Source organism: Cheilinus undulatus, linkage group 14, assembly GCF_018320785.1.
Source record: "Cheilinus undulatus linkage group 14, ASM1832078v1, whole genome shotgun sequence".
NCBI classification, from domain to species: Eukaryota; Metazoa; Chordata; class Actinopteri; order Labriformes; family Labridae; genus Cheilinus; species Cheilinus undulatus.
The window spans coordinates 34,132,759-34,151,932 of NC_054878.1; the positions used below are offsets into that span (position 1 = coordinate 34,132,759).

General features: G+C 40.0%; 1 long non-coding RNA gene across 1 annotated transcript in view; it reads right to left on the reverse strand.

The window, feature by feature from the left end:
- Positions 1-9,009: 9,009 nt before the first annotated feature.
- LOC121521636 overlaps positions 9,010-19,174 on the reverse strand; it is a 30,669-nt gene continuing 20,504 nt past the window's right edge. The window contains exon 3 of the long non-coding RNA XR_005992870.1: positions 9,010-9,093. This is a non-coding gene — a long non-coding RNA (uncharacterized LOC121521636). The remainder of the gene's footprint in view (positions 9,094-19,174) is intronic.

Here is a 19,174-nt window from a genome sequence, read left to right on the forward strand (position 1 = left end):
TAGTATGTTACGTATTCAGCCTCCTCACTGACATTGCACCAAAAACCTGAATCTACCCTTTCAGCCCAGTTCAAACCAAAGATTAACGATGAGAAGAGTCAAACTCACAACTGCTTGCAACAGGCTGCTCAACAACATTCTGAAAGCCTGTGAAATCCTAACACTGTTACTAGAGAAGATGCATTTCAATATCAGCAACTCTCTCAGACACTTTAAAGTGATTTATTTCTTAACCCTCTGAGACTGACATTGTCAACAAGAGGAAACGCAGGTTATTAAACGTTAAATAACTTCTGAACCATAAATCATAGCCTCTTACTCTATTTCTTCTTAAAGCTCGCTGTTTTGCCATTCCAATGACACTTTCCATGCCTTTTAATTCCATACAGAAGCTTTTCTAGGGAGTCTGGAACTTTGATGACTTTTCAGAGTATTTAAAGATTAAATCCACACCAGTAACTTGAATATTAAGTGTCTTTTAATTTATTTTGACAACATTTGCTACTTGCTTTGAATGCTGTATGCCATATAGTATCCCACAATGTTTTGTGACGGCCTCTTCCATCGCTGCATCATGCTTAGTCAAATTGCATGTCTTTCCACTTAAGCCGGGTGTACACTGTGTGATTTCAAGCCGACCATACAACAGTCATGGCAGAATGTCATTTCATACTGTACAGCTGAATCGCTTACAAGCCACGACCATCGTGCACGAGTTGTGTGCTCACACTGTACAATCCGATGGTCGTGCACGACCTGAGTGATCACACTGTGCGACTGAAGTCAGGACGGACTGTGAAAGAAACCCACAGAGTTTCCTTTTACAAAGTGTCAGGGTCTGAGGGTGAAGTGTTTCCAGTCATATTCCCCCCCCATCTCTCCTGCTCTCTCCCTCTCCCGCTACCTCTCTCTATCCCACACACACAAACAGAATCACCTCTGTGTCAACTGCAGGTCCGCGGATAGGAATATTTCCTGCTGGTTTATTTACTTTATCATAGCAGGGGTGCATCAGAAAGTCATTTTAGCTGTTGTCATGGCAATTTAGGATGTTATCTGGCCGTTTACAAAGGAAAACAATCCCCCAAAGTTGTTTATTTTGTTGCATTTCTGCTCTCACTGTGAAGTGTCTGGAGTAATACGACCACAATATCAAACATGCCAGAAATCCACCAGTCAGGAGCAGGTAGTCAGGTCGTAGTTGGGCCCCTATACACAGCACTACAAACAACACCCGATCCGACTGAAAGTCGGCCCGACTTCAAAGTGAGTCGTGCGACTCTAAATTCGTGGTTAAATTGCAGGTAAATCGCACAGTGTACACCCGGCTTTATATCATGACTGAGATGACCTGAATAGCTCACAATGGAGCGAAAGAGAGACAGACAGCCTGTGAAGTGATCCTCTGGGTCACTGCAGACAGGAACTACTTTGAATAATTACATAAATAGAATCAATACAAAGAGGCGCAAGGACTTTTTCATAAATATGTGAATAATTTGATGATTTCTTCATCAAAGAATGATTATTTTTCACATTTTGGTCCCCAAGAGAGGGGAGAGACAAAGAAAATATTGTCTCTATTGTTTATTGTGTCATGCAGAAAAGTCTTTGACTTGTAGTTCCAATTTTGTTTTTTCTTTGTCTTTATAGTCCCATAACTTTTTCTTTTTTTCTTAAGATGTATTTTTGGGCTTTTTATGCCTTTTATTGACAAAGGACGACTGTGGACAGAATTGCAAACAGGGATGAAAGAGCTGGGGGGAGACATGCAGGAAAGTGCCACAGGCCAGGATTCAAACCTGGATCAACCGAGTACATGGGGAGCACCTTAAACCAGTAGGCCACCTGTGCCCAATAGTCACATAACTTTTGTAAAAATTGAAGTGATATTACTGTAGCACACATATTCTTAAAGCTTAGGTTGTCCTGTGTTCTACAGGGTCGATGCTTTACAAGCTTTTAATAACTACATGTCTATAATGTCCAAAAAACAGCTTTGGGCTTTTTGCGTCAGATTAAGCCGAGTCGCCTCTGTTCAGACAGCTGCAACATCAACAGCGAAGGTCTAAAACAGTCTTTAGCATTGCAAACCTTCGATTTGAACTGGGCTTTAGTATTAAAGTGATGTCTTCTAGTTGGTTTACACCCTAATAGAAACAAAAATATTTTTTTCTGATTTTGGGGCTACAGTTCTATGCATTTTACTTTTAACATGGAAATTGAATTAAAAAATGAACCGCTTGATCTCTAATTTAGTTCTCCTACTTGATGGAGTTGACTTTAATGAGCTGTGAACAAATTCTGGATGCCTCATAATCATGACAGGTTTGCATCAGGTGCTGCAACACACGTGGGTTTAGCAAAAACATGCCTTCAAAATTGCATCAGACTTAATTAGGTTGTCTTAATACTTGGTCTACTGCATACTTCAAATATGGACGTGTAAATACAGCCGGTTCTACAGTTAACAGACTTATTTGTGAAACAGATGATTATCTGATAAACCATACATAAAAGGTCAGTCGTTTCTCCCATAGCTGCAATGAAACTACCAGGAGATGTCAATCTTGCACAGTTTACATCTATGCGAGCACACTGGAAGCAAAGGTCTTCATATTTCAACCTGGTGTGGCAGCTGAGGATGAAGAACAGCGGTGAAAATCCACCAGAGGAGGAGGAATATTTGCTACCTCCAGGCTGTATTATTTCCATGTTCTTAGCTGTCCATCTAGCCATGAGATAGCTGGCATTCAGAGCACACCTGGGTTTTGTTTAGAGGGGGTGTGAGACGCCCACAGCTTCACTGTGAACACTGAACTTCTGGAGCATTGCTTGGAGTCACAGAGGCTACAGTAGCTGCTGATGGTCAGTCAAAAACATCTTCAAAATGTGGGCTGACTGCTTGTTAAACACAATCATTTAATCTATTTCTACCCTTTCAGTACTTGATATGCAACACGGTGGTCATTAAAAGTCTGAGAAACAAAAAGTTGCTCATGAGGTGTTGGGTAATAAATTGGAAAGTGAATTATTTCCAACGAGCACTAAGTTATAAGTAATTAATTTTATTTTGTGGAGCTGCTGAGAGATGAGCAGAGAGACCAGAACTCTCAGAGTGGTAATTTGCTTATGAGTAATATGCCTCCCAGAAACTCAAAGCAGGTTTATTTACATTCTGTGTCTGTTTTAGTCACCACAACGCCTACAGTCAGGAATCAACTGGCTTTTGTTCACTTACAGTTTTTGTTGTGTAAAGCTTCACAGTGAAAACAGGATTTTTGGATCAATCTGCACTGAGGCATACGAAGAATTTAGTGGTCGATTATTTTACTGGAGTGAGTTGTTGCCCTGGGGGATGGGGTTTCTTGTTCTTTCTTGAGATACTAAAGGGGTGATACAATATCTAGTATGCAGTCAAAAGTTTGTCTGCTTTGGCATCATAAATTGAGAGCCATTTAACTCAACCATTGTGTTGCAGAGCAGAACAAACAAGGACACACAGCTATCAGTTTACCTGTCAGTTAATCCTCCCTCCAACGTCTGAAATGTAAGAATAATAAAAAAGATCACTGGTATAAGCAGTTGACATGGCTTTTCTCTGTAGAGCCAATACTTACCCTTAGAGTGAGGGCAAGGAGCTCAGAAATCCAGCGGGAGCTCAGAAATGAGCTGCTTTTCCCTCACCTCTTAAAAGGGCCAGCTAAGATGGTTCAAGTACCAGATTAGGATGCCTCCTAGGTGCTATGTCTTCCACTGGTGTCAGGGTTACATCCAAATGGGAGGAAACTACAAGGACTGGGATCACCCGAGAAATCTCCAAAAAGGAGCTAAAAAAGGTTCTCAGCAAAACAGGAAACAGGCAAACCTCGCTAACCATAGAGACAACAGTACGGATTAAAAGAGAAAAGATGGATGGATTTATTATTATCATCATCATCATCATCATCATCCTCCCTATAATTGTTATCATTATTATAATTACTAATATAACTAGTACTACTGTTATTAAAGAGTATAATATACAGTATGAAAGGTTGGATGGATATTCAAGAAACAGATAAATGATCCAGTAGATCGATGGACAATTGGACTTGTAGAAACACTGGAATGTATCAATGAGATGGACAGACAGATGGGCTGATGGATGGATGGATGGATGGGAAATAAAATGATGGTTTATTGAACAGACAAATGAAAGATAAGAATAAGAGGATGGCTGGATGGCTGGATGGATGGATTGATGGAATCATGGATTCATGGATTCATGGATACATGGATACATGGATGGATGAATTCATGGATGGATGGATGGATGGATGGATGGATAAATGGATGGATGGATGGAAGAAAAAGTGGGATGGATGGATGGATGGATGGATTTTATAGAAACAATGTGATGACAAATGGATGACTGACTAAAGGATGGACAAATACATGGATGGCTGGAAAGAGGGATGAATAAATTACTAGATGGATGCACAAATGAAGAGACAGATGGATGGACAAATAGAATTTTAATGAAATGGATGGATGGATGGATGGATGGATGGATGGATAGATGGATGGATGACTAGAAATCTTTTTGTCAGTTGTTGTCCATCAGTGCTGTGGCTGAGTGTGTCTGTCTTTCAGCTGGACAGCCACTGCCACACAATCCAACACAGAGCCAAATTATCCCATCAACATCAATTAACCATCACCAACTGAACACTGCTCAGCAGATTCACTACAAGATGCTAAAAGCTCCCACAGTCTGTTCACAGTGACACAGCTAATTACTGCTGGTTAAACCTTGTACACAGCAATTATTTCAGAGCCTAAAGGCCTTATGGTGAACACACATCCTGTTCGAGACAACACCCAGACAGAAATATCACGGTTGTATGTGCATATTTCTTGGTTCTGGTGAAGTTCCAGTGAGTAAACACAGATTGCATGAATCCTTCTTGAGATTCAAAGCACTTCTAAACTTCAGAGTCATTCCCAGCCAAACCTCTGCACAAGCAGCTGCCAAGAAATTCGACACTCCTCAGCGAGTTGCACAGCAAACAATTGTCTAATCCTGAGTGAAATATTGTTTTCCATTCCATTATCATACAAAGCAGGTGTCGCCGTAAGCAAACACCTTGCCCGGGAGACGCATTGAAATTTTTTGAGACTTTTTTTGTCAAATACTTGGTTTCATTTCACAGAAAGCACTTCAAAAGAATCTGACAAAGCTCCTCGTTCAGTGGCAAACATCTCCACTTAAATAAATGATCTGATGCTTGGTTTTTAAAACCCGTCATCCTTTAAATTGGGAACATTTCTCACACCATCAATAGAATCTCGTCACTCGCTTTATGGAAAATAAGTTTCTCAACACTGAATGTAAGATGAAATGACTTGTTGAAAGGGACATTTTTCTTCATTCCGCCTGTTTTCCATACTCTCATCATAAATCCCTGGCTGGTAATACTTAAATCTGTTTCCTCTGCAAAAGCTATCCGTTTTAACTCGCAGCTCATTAGCAGCACTTCAAATCCTCACAGTACTGCATCTCTTTTGCCTTTTATTCAATCACGTGGAACAGCAACCCCTTGCTCTCTTGCGTCAATCCTTCTCTCTCCGTCTTATCTTTTTTCTCTTTTTCTCCTGATACTTTCCTCTCTGGAGGGCCGTGCATGAAGGTGACTGGTGCTGCCCTTTTACCTGCCAGTGCACATCTGTTTTATGCAAATTAGGAACAGCAGGGTGCGTGGGTTTTTAATTACAATCGAAAACAAAGTTAATCTTGGTGGATAAACATTACCTGAAAGGACCTGGAGCATTCTCTCTACCTACACCCAGAAAATATTTTGCAGAAATGATGAATACTGAGTGGGATCTATGAGGTTTTGATGTTTGTGGGCAATCATTTTACCCTAAAGTGGGATAGAAAGTCAACAGAAAGGCATCGTGACTAGAATGAGGTATTGATGCCACCTCCTGTCCCTTAGGGTGGATTGATTAGAAACGGCTACACTGAGCACAGGAGGGGAAAGAACAGGGCAGAGCGACAGCAAGTTTAGGAGAGGAAAAGAGAGGGGGAAGGGTGCATTATTGACACAAAGATTAAATGGATCTCCCTGTAAAACCACAGGATGAAAATCTAACAACTCTAACATCGGTGCATGGGGGAATTAAAAGCTACAGGAGTGCATAATGGTGGGTTTTCATGGTATAGCTGTAAAGACTGGGTAATAGTAATCACTGCGGTGCTTTATGCTCTTTTGTGGCCTTCAATTTATAAAATTAAATGGGCATCCAACAATCTCTCAGAGGGACAATCCAATTATCAGTGTGTGGGGGAGTCACAGTGTATGCTTTAGGGTTGTTTTCAACAAAAAGGATTAAAAGGATGCTACATTTTGTTATTTGTGGGTTTTACATCCTTATAATGCAAGTTTAATGAAAGAACAGACAGAATGTTTGAGGTTCCAGCTTCAGTGGTCACAACCTGGCAATTTTGTTAAAAGTGGTGGAAAATTACAGGCTGTAAACAGGTTGTATTCAGTTAATCGCATCTGTTCTACAACATATTTTAAGGTCAAAGTCTTTGCCTAAAATCCCAGGCCTCACTTTCACTTATTCCAAAGCTATGTCTGATTTCCCTCCAAAGAACCAGGTTGGAGCATTGTTGGTGTTTCCCATCATGGTCCACTTGAAATATGGCAGAAAGACTCTTCATAGCACACCACTCAAGCATCAGTCAGCTCATACATCATGTAGTATTGGCAGAGCATCTCATACTCATCTTCAAAGCTGTATTAATCTATATTTTAACAAGAGATTTGGCTCTATAAAGCCAGTGTACACCACTTGTCCAACACTTAAAGGCAGACAGGAACAGTTAGCAACTAACTGGTGAATTTAGTGGAGCATTAAGCAGCTAAAGAGCTAGAAATTTCCCCCAGGAGTTGGGGAAACTTAAAAAGTGTTAAAAGGACAGTGAGTATTGGCCTAAAGTTCTTCATGTGGGGAGAAGCATTATTAAAAATTAAGGCTAATGGTGCTCCATGTCTGCTGGATGTGGGAAAAGGGCAACTAAGCCTTTTCATATGAATCCGATGATGACAGAATATGCCTGTGTTTTAAGATGACTTCCTATTCCACTCACATATAGTTTAAACTGATACAGTTTAAAGCCTTTATTAACTAGTTATAGTTCTCTCTCCTTCCTCTGTTTTGGACTGTTAAAGTTTTGTTTGAATTAGTTTTGGTTTGAAACTTTTAAATGTAAATTACATTTAAATGGAAATGAATATTTACAGTAATGACTAGCCAGTGCTATACAGTAGATATGGTCACATGATGCAAGTCCAAACCAAGTCTTTAATGGCAGCAGCAAGTCCTAGTCAAATCATTTATTGAATAATAATCAAATACATTTTATAGTTACAAAAAGGCCCATGTGCAAGCAGGTTCCTTCTATTGAGTATTGAATATATTTACCTACATTTCACAATGTTAAGGCGAGGTTACATCTTCATTGTGCTTTGCTTTTCTGTTGTCCATACACCTTAACCTCTTCTCTTAAACTATACATACTGTTATGTCCTGTCACACCTCCTGGCCTTTCCTGAGTTCCTCTTACTGCTCACGGTAAGAGTCAATCAACTCAGTGCAGAGTCAGGTGTGTGTCAATCAGGGCACTGCCAGGTGTGTGTGTGGCTGATTGCCACTGATTGAGGCCAGGTGTGGCAAACTTCTATACTCTCAGGCTGCAGCACTCTGTGCTGACTCATTATCTCACCATCAGAGGTAGTGAGAGCATCTCAGCATTTTCTTGGCTTCCATGAATGTTAGTGAACCAAAGCACTCCTTGAGACTCCTTGTGTTTTCCCCTGACTCAAATATCTAAAGGTTGATGCTGGATTTCTTTGTCCAGTCTTTTAGTTTTCTCATAACACCAGTCTGGTGGCATTAATTTTACTAAGATTGTCTCTCAGCCTCCCCAAGAATTTTAGTTTCGTTTTCCACTGCTCCGCAGCCATGGTTTGGTTGCTCATTTTTTGAGTGTTATTTAAAACGGGAGCTCTTGGTTTGGGATTCTCCCATTTTGTTTCAGTTCATTCCCCTCTTCCAATAATCGTTCGCGATTTTAGTGGTTATCCCTTAAGGGGTAACTTTAACACACCTGAGTCTGCGTTGGCATCCCACCTTTACCCACCCTGACAGTATGACAATACTCATCAGCTTAACATTTTGTAAAGATGCCAAAGTAACATACCTGAAATGTGCTATTTGATATGGCATAACAACAGGTGATCCATACATGGACAAGGCATAGCATATCACAAGGACTAGTGCTGAATGTCATCTGCTGTTGTATCAAGGTTAAAGTTGACAAACAGCCATGCCAGCATTTCTGCTGACTCTATTGCTTTAAATGCTTGTTCAAAAAAATAGGGGTCATAGTACATTGAGAAAATATTAAATCAAACATTACCTTTTTTTTTATTTTAAATCTTATTTAGAATGAAATTGATTTACTTACATTTGAAGACTCCTTTTGATGCTTGAGCAGCTATCTTGCCAATGATTCATGAGGTATTCTGGGAGATTCTCCATAACACTGGAGCTGTTCCTCAAAGTCCAGGATCCCTCCTCTGTGGGAAAGATGTTTTGAGTCAGGTCCTACAGAGGCAGCAACTGTTGAACACACATTTGGAACAGGTTAGAGGTTAGAGTGTGCATGAATGCTTCATTGGAACAGTCATGCCCAAATACTGAGCAGCAGCAGAAATCAAAGTGGAGATGGTACTGACAAGAGCATTAAACAACTTTTACCCAGCACCATCTAATGTACATCATCATATCATCATATAATCATATTATATCTAACATATAATAATGTAATTATAAAATATAAATCATAAAATATAATATAAATCATATGGCACTGCTTTAACTAGTCTGGCTTTACTTTGATGCCATAAATTTATGACAACAGATTTACAGTGGAAACAAGACAATACTTGCATTTAAAAGTGTAGTCAGTAGTCAAGGACCCAGCTTCCTCCTGATATCTTTTTGCATCTTTTGAAAGCATTGGATTGTGGGTAATTCCTGTGAGCAGAAGATACATATGTGAATCCTTGAAAGTTGTCTGTTTGAAGAACTTAACGCAGTTGATGACGTAGTAAGAGCAAGAGTGTGAAGTGTTTTTCATGGCTACTAAATGTGTATATGGCCCTTTTAATCATGGTCCAGATTAAAAGGGCCATATACCCCAAGCACCTTACCCTAACCAGAATGCTAGATGGCCAGTTTGACTAATCATGGGACATGTCTCACATCCATCTGGGAAAAAGCCCATAGTCTGTGTGTTTAGGAGGGGCAGAACCTTTGAAAAAAATCCCTGATGGTGATCGGATGAACGTAATGTCTGTCTCAATCATTATGGCCCAATCAAAGAGACGAAGCATATGATGTAGTGGGCATGCGCAGCTTTGGAGAATGTCTTCAACACAGTAGGTGCTAACTATTGCCGTAGCCAGCTAGTGACACATAGTCATGCCAAAGCTGGTCAGGAGAAGAGCAAAAACATTTTTATACCATAAAAATTTTATTGCATGTCTTTATTCTTATTTTGATGGGTAAAAGCGGTCCAGTCCTGATAAAACTGCCACTGTAGCTACATCCAAGCTAATCACTCCACTGGCAGTCATTGTTCACTGGCTTCTTGTACTACTAAACCCTACCCACAACTCATGCTGAAGAGCCAAAGCATCATTTCCAGCAAGAAAAACTTTCTGTATAGTTCTTGTAATGAAGAAATGTGGTCAAATTCTGATACGAAGTGCTGCTATACAATAGCTAAAGCTGAGCTAATCACTACATTGGTTGTCATTGTTTACCTGCTCACAGTACAACTAAACCACACCCCTAGCTACCACCTTGTTCTCGTCACCTGACTGTGATCTGGTCCATTCTCAGACTGGGCACAATCATTTCAGGGATCTGCCTCTTGGCAGACTCAGAATCTGGCCTATCCATCAGCTTTCCCACCCCTAGATATGAATACAAAACATTAGAAGTAGGGCTCAATGAGCGGGGCAAGGGGTGTATGTGGACCAAGCCAAACCAGTCACATTTGTGTGCAACGTAAGTGCGACTCCTGTCCAAGTCTGAAACTTGACTCCCTATCTGCTCTGCACACAGAGCCTAAGGAGAATAAGAGGTTTCATTTTTATGTCCCACAAGTATGAAAATCCAATTCAAAGTTATTCTAAAATCATAAAACATAGATTCTTAATACCAAGGCTGGGAACATAACCTTGCTTAAGAGTATGCCATGCAATTTCATTTCCAAAGAAAGTTATAAAGAACTCTAAATAAAAGTGATGTTTTGAACAGTCTCACACACTTGCCAAAAGCCCACAACCCATCAGGTTAAAATGTCACCAGCTTGACAGAATAAGGTCAGCGGTGGCAGGCTTTGAGGTGTGATGACAAGAAAGAGGACCAGACAAAAATGGTCGACACATGGTACAGATCACAAACACAAGTTAGAACTCTCTCATAAGGTTATGTAAACATTATCTTTAAGAATACTAACAAAAAATCAGGTTTCAACCTTGATGAAAACATAAAAGGTTCAAAAATCACAAGCGCTCTGTCTGATACTCATTGATTCTTTAAAATAGGGAGAGTGAAACCCGGAATTCACTTTCCAGGCTGTTGAGAGATGAAAGAAACTCTCATTGAGCGATTGCACTGAATTACAGAAGCTAATGGAACAGTTGCAAGGTGCTCTCAGTGGTGTCAGAAATGGGGACTGTGAGTGTAGGAGCTCAATGACTTCAGACTTCTGATTCACACTTTTTAAAACTAACCTAAATGTTGCAAGAAAGTAGAAATTGCACTCTTCTTAAACAAAAGACTGAAGTTTCTGAAGCCCTGTCCTTAAAGGAGATACTATTTGAGACAGCGCTTTAAGAGTTTGTCGTCTCATGTGTGTACATTTTGCAACTAGTCATCTTGGCCCCTTGTGTCACTGACTAACTGCCGGGTTGGGATGTCAGGGGGCCACTCTTCACTTTGATGATGACTCACTGTGGCACACCGCCTTTGATCCACTCCCCAGCTTTGTGAATAAAGAATACGCTTTGATTGACGCCGCGCACATTATGGCCGTTTGAGAGTTGGCAGGGGAGAAAAAGACACGTCTGTCAAGTTGAAAAGGGGGGTCCCTGTCTCCGCTGCTGAGGGCCAAGTTGGAGGCAATGCACTCTGTAAGCTGCTTTCAACATCTAACCCTATACGAAGGCCTATTATCGGATCTCCTGCGCAGCATCTATGTAGCCTTTGTCATGTGCTGTGTGGTTTTGTTTGATTCCAGCAGCGTTTGATCAACACCCACGGCTATTTTAAAGCACAGACAGCCTGAATGCAGATCGGGTTAGTTACAGTTATGTGCTGAAATGAACCTTCAGTTCTTATCATGCAGGCAATGTGACAGAGTGCAGATCTGCCTTAATCAACTATAATGGGTGATAAAACAGTTTAAGCCTTCTGCTACAAAACAAGGCCATCCTCCTCTGTATTCCACCCAAGTGGATCCTTAAAGGCAATAACAAGTATATTATCAAGGATAACGAGAAAAGAGGTATAAAAGATGATCAAGAAACATACAAACCTGCACATTTCCTTTTGTCTAATTGAAATGTGCACCTTTGAATCACAAGAAACAGGTGAAAAGGACTAAACCTGTCAGAAATAATGACAAAAAGATGCAAAAGAGGGGTGTTTAAAAATTCAAACAAGCACCACACTGATCCATTAGATACAGTAGATATGCACAGTGAATAATACACCGTAGACAAGGCTAAGCCCTACGGGGCCAGCTGAGTCTGGTGGTTTTAATACGTTGAGGAAAATGTGCTGAGCGCCTCGGAGATGTCACACACATTCATCAGAGCGAGGAGGGGGAATCAAGCTGACATCTCCGGGTGCAAGCAGGTTTGTTATTGGAGGGTTGTGTTAACATGAATTCGAGGATTTGGGGATATAATACGGTGCGATGTTCTAATCAGTGCAGGAGGGATGTGATCTGTGTAAAGTACCAGGAAGTGATAGATGGGATGAAGACGTGATCAGCATACTGCAGAAACTCCAACTTGAGCCAGTGTATTCGTCTTATTTCTGGACTGAAAAAATCTCATTATGCTTAATTTGAGCTTCATTTAACTGGCAAACCCAGATAAATGTCTTATTTTGAGATATAGGAGCAAAAATTAAGGCCTGAATGGCTCATAAGGGTAAAATAACTGGCAGTGTGGCAGGCTGAAATATACTTAAAGGTACAATACATAGAAGTTTGCACTGAAACGTCCATATTAATTTCAAAAATTACTCACTTGTTATACATCTTAGTTGAGTTCTTACATTACCTTTTATATTTCCAGCTGTTTCAAAGCCAAATAATTTAGTCGAAGTTGTACAAGGACGTGGAGTTATGGTGGCTGTCATGACAGAGTCACTGGGATAGACATGGTTTGTCTAACATTGCTAACAAGATGTGAAAGACCGCTATATGACGAAGAGAGAGCTGCTGTTGCTGCATCTCATTCATGTTTAATCCTGCTTACATGTGATGGTTCACAGTTATTTCTGACATCAGCTGCAAGTTCAGTCACCCAGTCCTCCCCCTTACATGGAACGCCATCACCTGATGTCCTGTAGAGTGGCTCCACTAGACATTTTCTGGTTAAGTAGAGACCAGATGCAGTGCTGAGTGTGGCCTTCTTCCTGGCTTACTTCTAGGTCTGAATTGAGTGAGGACTCCTCATTATAGACTGCACTCTTTATGGTGTATTTATGAAACAGTTAAGCAAGGTTTCGGTTTGTGGATTAAACTCACAAAATGAGGGAGAAAAGCTGTAAAAAGTTAAATAGGAGCTCACCATGTTCAACAGTTGTGACTGTCACACTGTAGCGCTCATCAGGAGCATTAAAGTAATACAACTGCATGTAAGGACTGAAGTTTTAGGTCTGAACTAAATCTTATAAATCAGTATCAATATCAGTATTGCTCCCTCCGGATGGGAAGTGATTCTTAGTCCCAAATTAAGGATTTCAAGTATCAAATGGTCTTGTTCATGAGTGAGAGTAAAATGGACCGTGAGATTGCCGGACAGATTGGTGCAGCATCATCAGTGTTCCAGGTGTTGTAGTGTACTGTTGTGGTGAAGAGGAAGCTGAACCAGGAAGCAAAGTTTTTGCCTCAGAATCCCTCAGGAAACTGGAAAATGTTGCTGGGGAGAGGGATGTCTGGGCTGACTTACTTCGCCTGCTGCCACATGACCCGACGTCAGATAAGCAGTTGGATTGATGTAATACCAGTATTGCTTGAATGAAAATATTGGAATGTAAGATATTTGCAAAAACCCAGTATTGTGCATCTTAAATAAGAAGGGGAAAATTTGTGTTTTTGATTGCATCAAACAGCACAGAAGTGGCAGCATCATATGCCCCAGGTCACGTGACTAACATTACCTGTACTGCAGTGTAAGTGTTGCACATGCACACATTGTATCTGCAGTTGTAAAATGATGCATTGTTCAGCCCTACTGTTTAGTAAATATGGAGTTCCATCTTTAGTAAACAGAGTTTCAGTTCAAGATAAGAAACGGTGAAGGAGGTCGGAGCTTTGATTGAGCTCCCCTGGCAGCTGTATCTACAGACTCGTGACTTATCCAGTAAATTCTGAATCTAATGTCTTGAATTAAGGTGTTTAATGACACATTTGTGAGTAGAAGTTCCAATAATACCTAAGATCTCAGATCTGAGATTTTGCATTGCAGACTTTTTAATCCAAGTTTCAGTGAATGGCTGTTCTTGTGTTTGTGCATGTGCTTTTCATCATGCAAACATGACTCACTCATGTCTGTGTACAAGTGTTTGGTTGGTTAAGCTGTGCTGAGCTTCACTCTGTGTACTAAGAGAATTCAAGCAATCTGCACACCTCTCCTGGAACTAGCCGAGCGCCGACAGTAACACAAAGGACAGCGCAGAACACCTGCCGAGATGATGGAGATGGCGGGCAGCCAGAGCAACATATGGGTCTCATTCTGGCCCTAATGAAGACAACCTGACATAAATATCGGACAAAACGGGACGCTCCGGAGACCAGTGTCGTCCCACGACAGCTTTGCTGACACTGACGGAAAGATTTGATCAAAACCTCATTGGTGTTGAGGCAGGAGGAAGGAGAAATAGGAGCGTGAAAGGAAAGCAGAGCAAGGGTTGTAGTGAGATGCATTTAATGCATAATAATGCCGATTTCTGAAAGCAAAAACATCTCAGTGTTCTTTGAAGCTCTCACATAAGAGAAAGCGTTCACGGCTGCCGGATGAAATGATTTTGTTGCTGTAAACAAGCGCGAGCTCCATGTGTATGAAGTGTCAGAGCATATTAGTGTTAAACTGAAAAGCTTGTTGAAGCTGTTAAGACATGACTATCTTTAAGCTGTGAGATGATGTCAAAAAGACAAACATTAGACGCAGGAACAGGGTAATTAAGATAAGCAAGAGCTTGAAAGGGAACAGTTTGGTGCGTAGCAGCACCTGGAACAGCAGCTTTAAAACATTAACACTGAATCTAGAGCCAAAATACTTCACTTCCAGCATTTCTGATTTGTTCTGTGGCCTGGAAAGACCTTTTCAATGCTTTTTAGAACATTTGGCAAAACAAACGAAACAAAAAGGCAGAAAAGCAATGTGTTGCCCTAACCTTTGTCCTAGTTGTGATCCATGTTAAAGCCTGCAGCCAGCGCGGGATCCAAACTGTTAATACAACTGCCTGACAAGGAAGCTCTGGCTGTTTAGAGAGATAATAACTTGGACCACAGACTCAGTAATAGCCTCCCTCTGCGGAGAAATGTAGCGCTGCTGTTCACAGCCCTCCATATTGTCTATTTATAGTGCAACATAATTAATACGCCGTAATTGTAGCGTTAAAGTAAAGCTGAAGTGTACAGAGGCAACCCAGAGAGGTTGAGCGCTCCTACAGGAGAAGAGAAAAAGTCAAGCAAAGATGTAAAACGATAGTCGACACGGCTGTCACATCACATATCAGTGGACATTTCTTCCCTTCTTTTCTCCTTTTCTGCAGTGACACCGAGGGCTAATCTCCAGCCCCGGGGTGATACATTATAAATGCTGAGCAGAATATGCAAAACAGAGCGGTGCATTTCTGTCATGATTTCACACTGACAAAGGCACTTTTCTACTCTACATGACAGAAAGGATTAATAATCATCCATTACTGTCAGAGTTCATCAGCTTTTCCGTTTCGTAAGGCGCCGAATCACGCCACCGATCCGTGTTTCGCAGCTGATGTCGTAATTCCTGGGAGGTTCAAACCATCCAATTTAGCTGCTCTGGTATTGTCACGCTGGCTGTAATCCGATCATTAGGGAAACAATCTGAAAGTCTTTTTGATAATTAATGGCATTTAAATGATGATGTGATGTACTGTATATATATGGGAGCAGCCTCCCTTATAGTATGTTAATGATCCGTAGCATTCTGCTAATCAGTCAATTAATCACCATCTTATGAATTTAATCTCTTACTTAGACTCTGTTCTACATAATGGGTTTTAAACATTCAAATCCATGCTTGGATTACAAATGAAGCTCATTCTGCTGCCATGCTCTTCTTTCTATTGACACTCTTTGATTTGAGAAGTTATTAGATGTAACACTTCTTAAACACATAAGGATATTTCAGCATGACTTAGCAAAATGCGTCCTCTGAAATTTCTCAGGGAGCCGTTAATGCTCCTAATTCTTTTATGTTTAAGGATGTTGACAAAGTTTAAGTTCTTAAGGATGGTATTTTCTAATGAAAAATAACCTCCTCAAATTGCTGGATCTCCATCAGAAGAGGCTCGAAAGCCCACTTTGTCGTGTTGATTTCACACAGCGCAGCTGAAAACAAACTCATGTTTATTTATCATTTAATATCAAGAGCTCAGTCAGTCTGACTGGGAGTGAAAAGAAGTCTTTGGTTTAGAAGAATAAACGGTAATGGGACAATTTTGGTTTCTAGAATCATAATAATATCAATCAGGGTGAGAAGTTTATTGCCTGAAAAGAAGAGTACAGAGCTCTGCAATTTGCTTTAGTTTTTGAAAGAGACACTGCTTGCACATTTACGGCTTCAATATTTCTTATTTTCTATTTGAATAAACACTGATTTCCACATTTTTCTTTTACAATAGGGTATTAAGTCAACTAATCACCGATCAATCAACCAAAATATTATAACCTTTTTGAAAGATCAGCATAGACTGTAGAAAGAATTGGACAAACCATGTGTGATGTCAGTCGTCTGCTTACAATAGGTGGACTCAAACAGCTCTTAAAGCCAATCCATGGCAGCTTCCATATTGACATCGCAGTTTCAAGTGAACTTTGGATCAACCTAACGGCCCGCCCACTAAGCTAGCCAGCATTCTGTTTGACAGAAACGTAGCTTCTGCCTGTCGAGCTATCTGTCAATGAAATAAGATGCGCCAATCAGCTGGCAGTAAGGTTTTTCCTGAATATAATCTAAACCATTGTGATACAAAAAAATCCAGACAGGGCTTCTGGTGTTTCTGCAGCCAGTCTTAAGTGGACCCTCGCCATATTGCAATTTTTTGTACTTCTGCATTGGCTTCATTCAGGACCAGAGGTTGTCGCTTGAAGATTAGACACTAACTTCGAGCAACGTTTCCCAAATTTTTCACCATGTGACCCCCAAAATAACAGCCCCAAAGTCCCAGGACCCCCACCTTCCCTTCACCATGTCAGACTATGTGACTAAAAACTTGCTCTGCCAATCCCGACTGCTCATCATGTGCTGATGTCACCACTCAACTGTGTGGGAGTTCACACGTCGTGGGGGGTTTAAAGAGTGTCAGTCACTCTACAACAGAAGTGCTCTTTTTGATGGAAGTAGGGCTAAATGATTTGGGAAAATAATCTAATTGTGATTTTTTTTTTCCTTAGTATTGCAATTTGATATACGATTATCTCTTAAGTTTCTTATATTGTGTTTTTTAACAACATACACAAGCAACAACTCATTCTATATTAAATTCTATATTATATAAAACTAGAGCTGAAAAATTGTGAAAAATATCTAATTGTGATGATTTTAATTCACATTGCAAATTGGATAGGATTTAATGTAGTAAAGAGAGTTATATTTCTTATGTCGTTTTCATATTTAATGAGAAAATATACCAAAAAGTATCATTTTTGTGGACTATTCTAAAAATATTGCCTGTGGATGATTGCATGATCTATAATGCCTAACATCTCTGCTGCCAAAAAATAGTTTTAAACTGCTATTTTGACACAAATTTCTGGTTAAAGAAACATTGCACCTTCTGAAATTGAAGCAGGCCATACTGCGGTTTAATCTCATTTTGGATTAATTTCCCAGCCCTAGATGGAAGCGGTCTTTTGCTCCTAATAGAAGAAAACAACAAACAAAAACTTATTATGGATTAGATTATGGATAACAATTATGTATGCATCAAGAGGAGGGCCATACGGACACGCTCTCTTTCAGATAGAACTTAATGTATGCATGCGATAATGCAAATAAAATTTAATGTAATCATTAGTACCCTGGAGGAAAAGTAGAGACTCTTGTAAATAATGTTGCAAAGATAAGAAGCAAATGCTCTCCTGCTGGTATGCTTCAGTATTCATGTTGTCGTCAGGTCAGGGTGTCAAACTAGCAGGAAAAATTCTAACTAGTCCAGATCTGTATGCACGGTCTCTACTATAATTGTGATTTTGTTTTTTTTCACTCATTTCTGACGGTTTTTCCAAGAACTCAACATTTTAATTGATTATTCCTCTAATCATTTTAAAAAGGCCTCAGAGAGAGTGAATAAGTGAGGAGAATCAAGAGACAGAAAACCTCATTTCAAACACAGGAAACACATGAATCATCCGTCCTCTCACTGCATGCTCTCTTAATCTCTGATAAACTGTGAGTCAATACTGAACAAGCATCTTAAGTCTGGGATTTACGGGGTAAAAATCCTGGTCCATGCAAATTCATAATTTAGTATTCATTTGTCTGAAGATTAAGATGAATTCATGTTAAATTCATAAAAATCACACTGATTCACACAGATGTGGTCCTAACCAGTTCAAAGATAATCTAACAGAGCCGTGTTTATAGCAAGGTCTCATAAGAAGTCCCAGGTTTTTTGTTTAGAAAGAGGATAAAATCAGCTAAAGTCAAGGCTAATGTAACCGGGCTAGTGTCTTAACAGAGAAAGAAAGCCATTTCATTTGCCTGTTAATTTTGAAGCACTATAGCTTAGGTGAAAGTGAAATTCAAGACCACCAGTGGATTATCAGGAGTTATAACTACATCACTACATAGAAAGGAAAACTACCACAAAAAAATTATTTTTGGACTTTTGAAAACCTAATGTTTGTTCTAGAAATGGTTTTGCACATTTATAAAAACAGTGCCTGTAAAAAGTATTCACCCCCATGGATGTTTGCCCCTTTAGCCTTTTTTGAGGAAAAAGCAGATTTCTGCAAAGAAATGCCAATTAAATAAAAATGTTTAATGTAAAAAAGTGACAAGACAGTATTTAGTAGATGCAACGAATAACCACTGTACCAGCTATTATTTAAAAACTGTGACAGTACTCTTCATAAATCATAAATATGATCTATTTCTTTAAAATGCACATATTTAAATCAGCATTTTATGTTATGTTATGCATTTTAAATCTCATCACAAGTCGTAGTTCTCTTGCAAACAGAATAAGATTGTCCTCCAGGATTTTTTTTATTTTGCAACCTTTATTTTACTCTCTACTTTTACAAGCCTTCCAGGGCCTGCTGCAGAGAAGCATCCTCACAGCATGATGCTGCCACCACCATCCTTCACAGTGGGGATGGTGTGTTTGTGGTGATGGGCAGTGTTTGGTGTCTGCCAAACATACAGCAGCTTCTTGTCTGATGGCCCAAAAGCACCGTTTTGGTCTCATCAGACCAAAGAACTTTCTTCACTTGACCAATCCAGTCTCCGACATGCCTTTAGGCGAACTCTAATCAAGATTTCTTGTGAGTTTTCTTCAACGGTAGCTTTTTCTTCACCTCTCTCCCATAAAGCTTTGA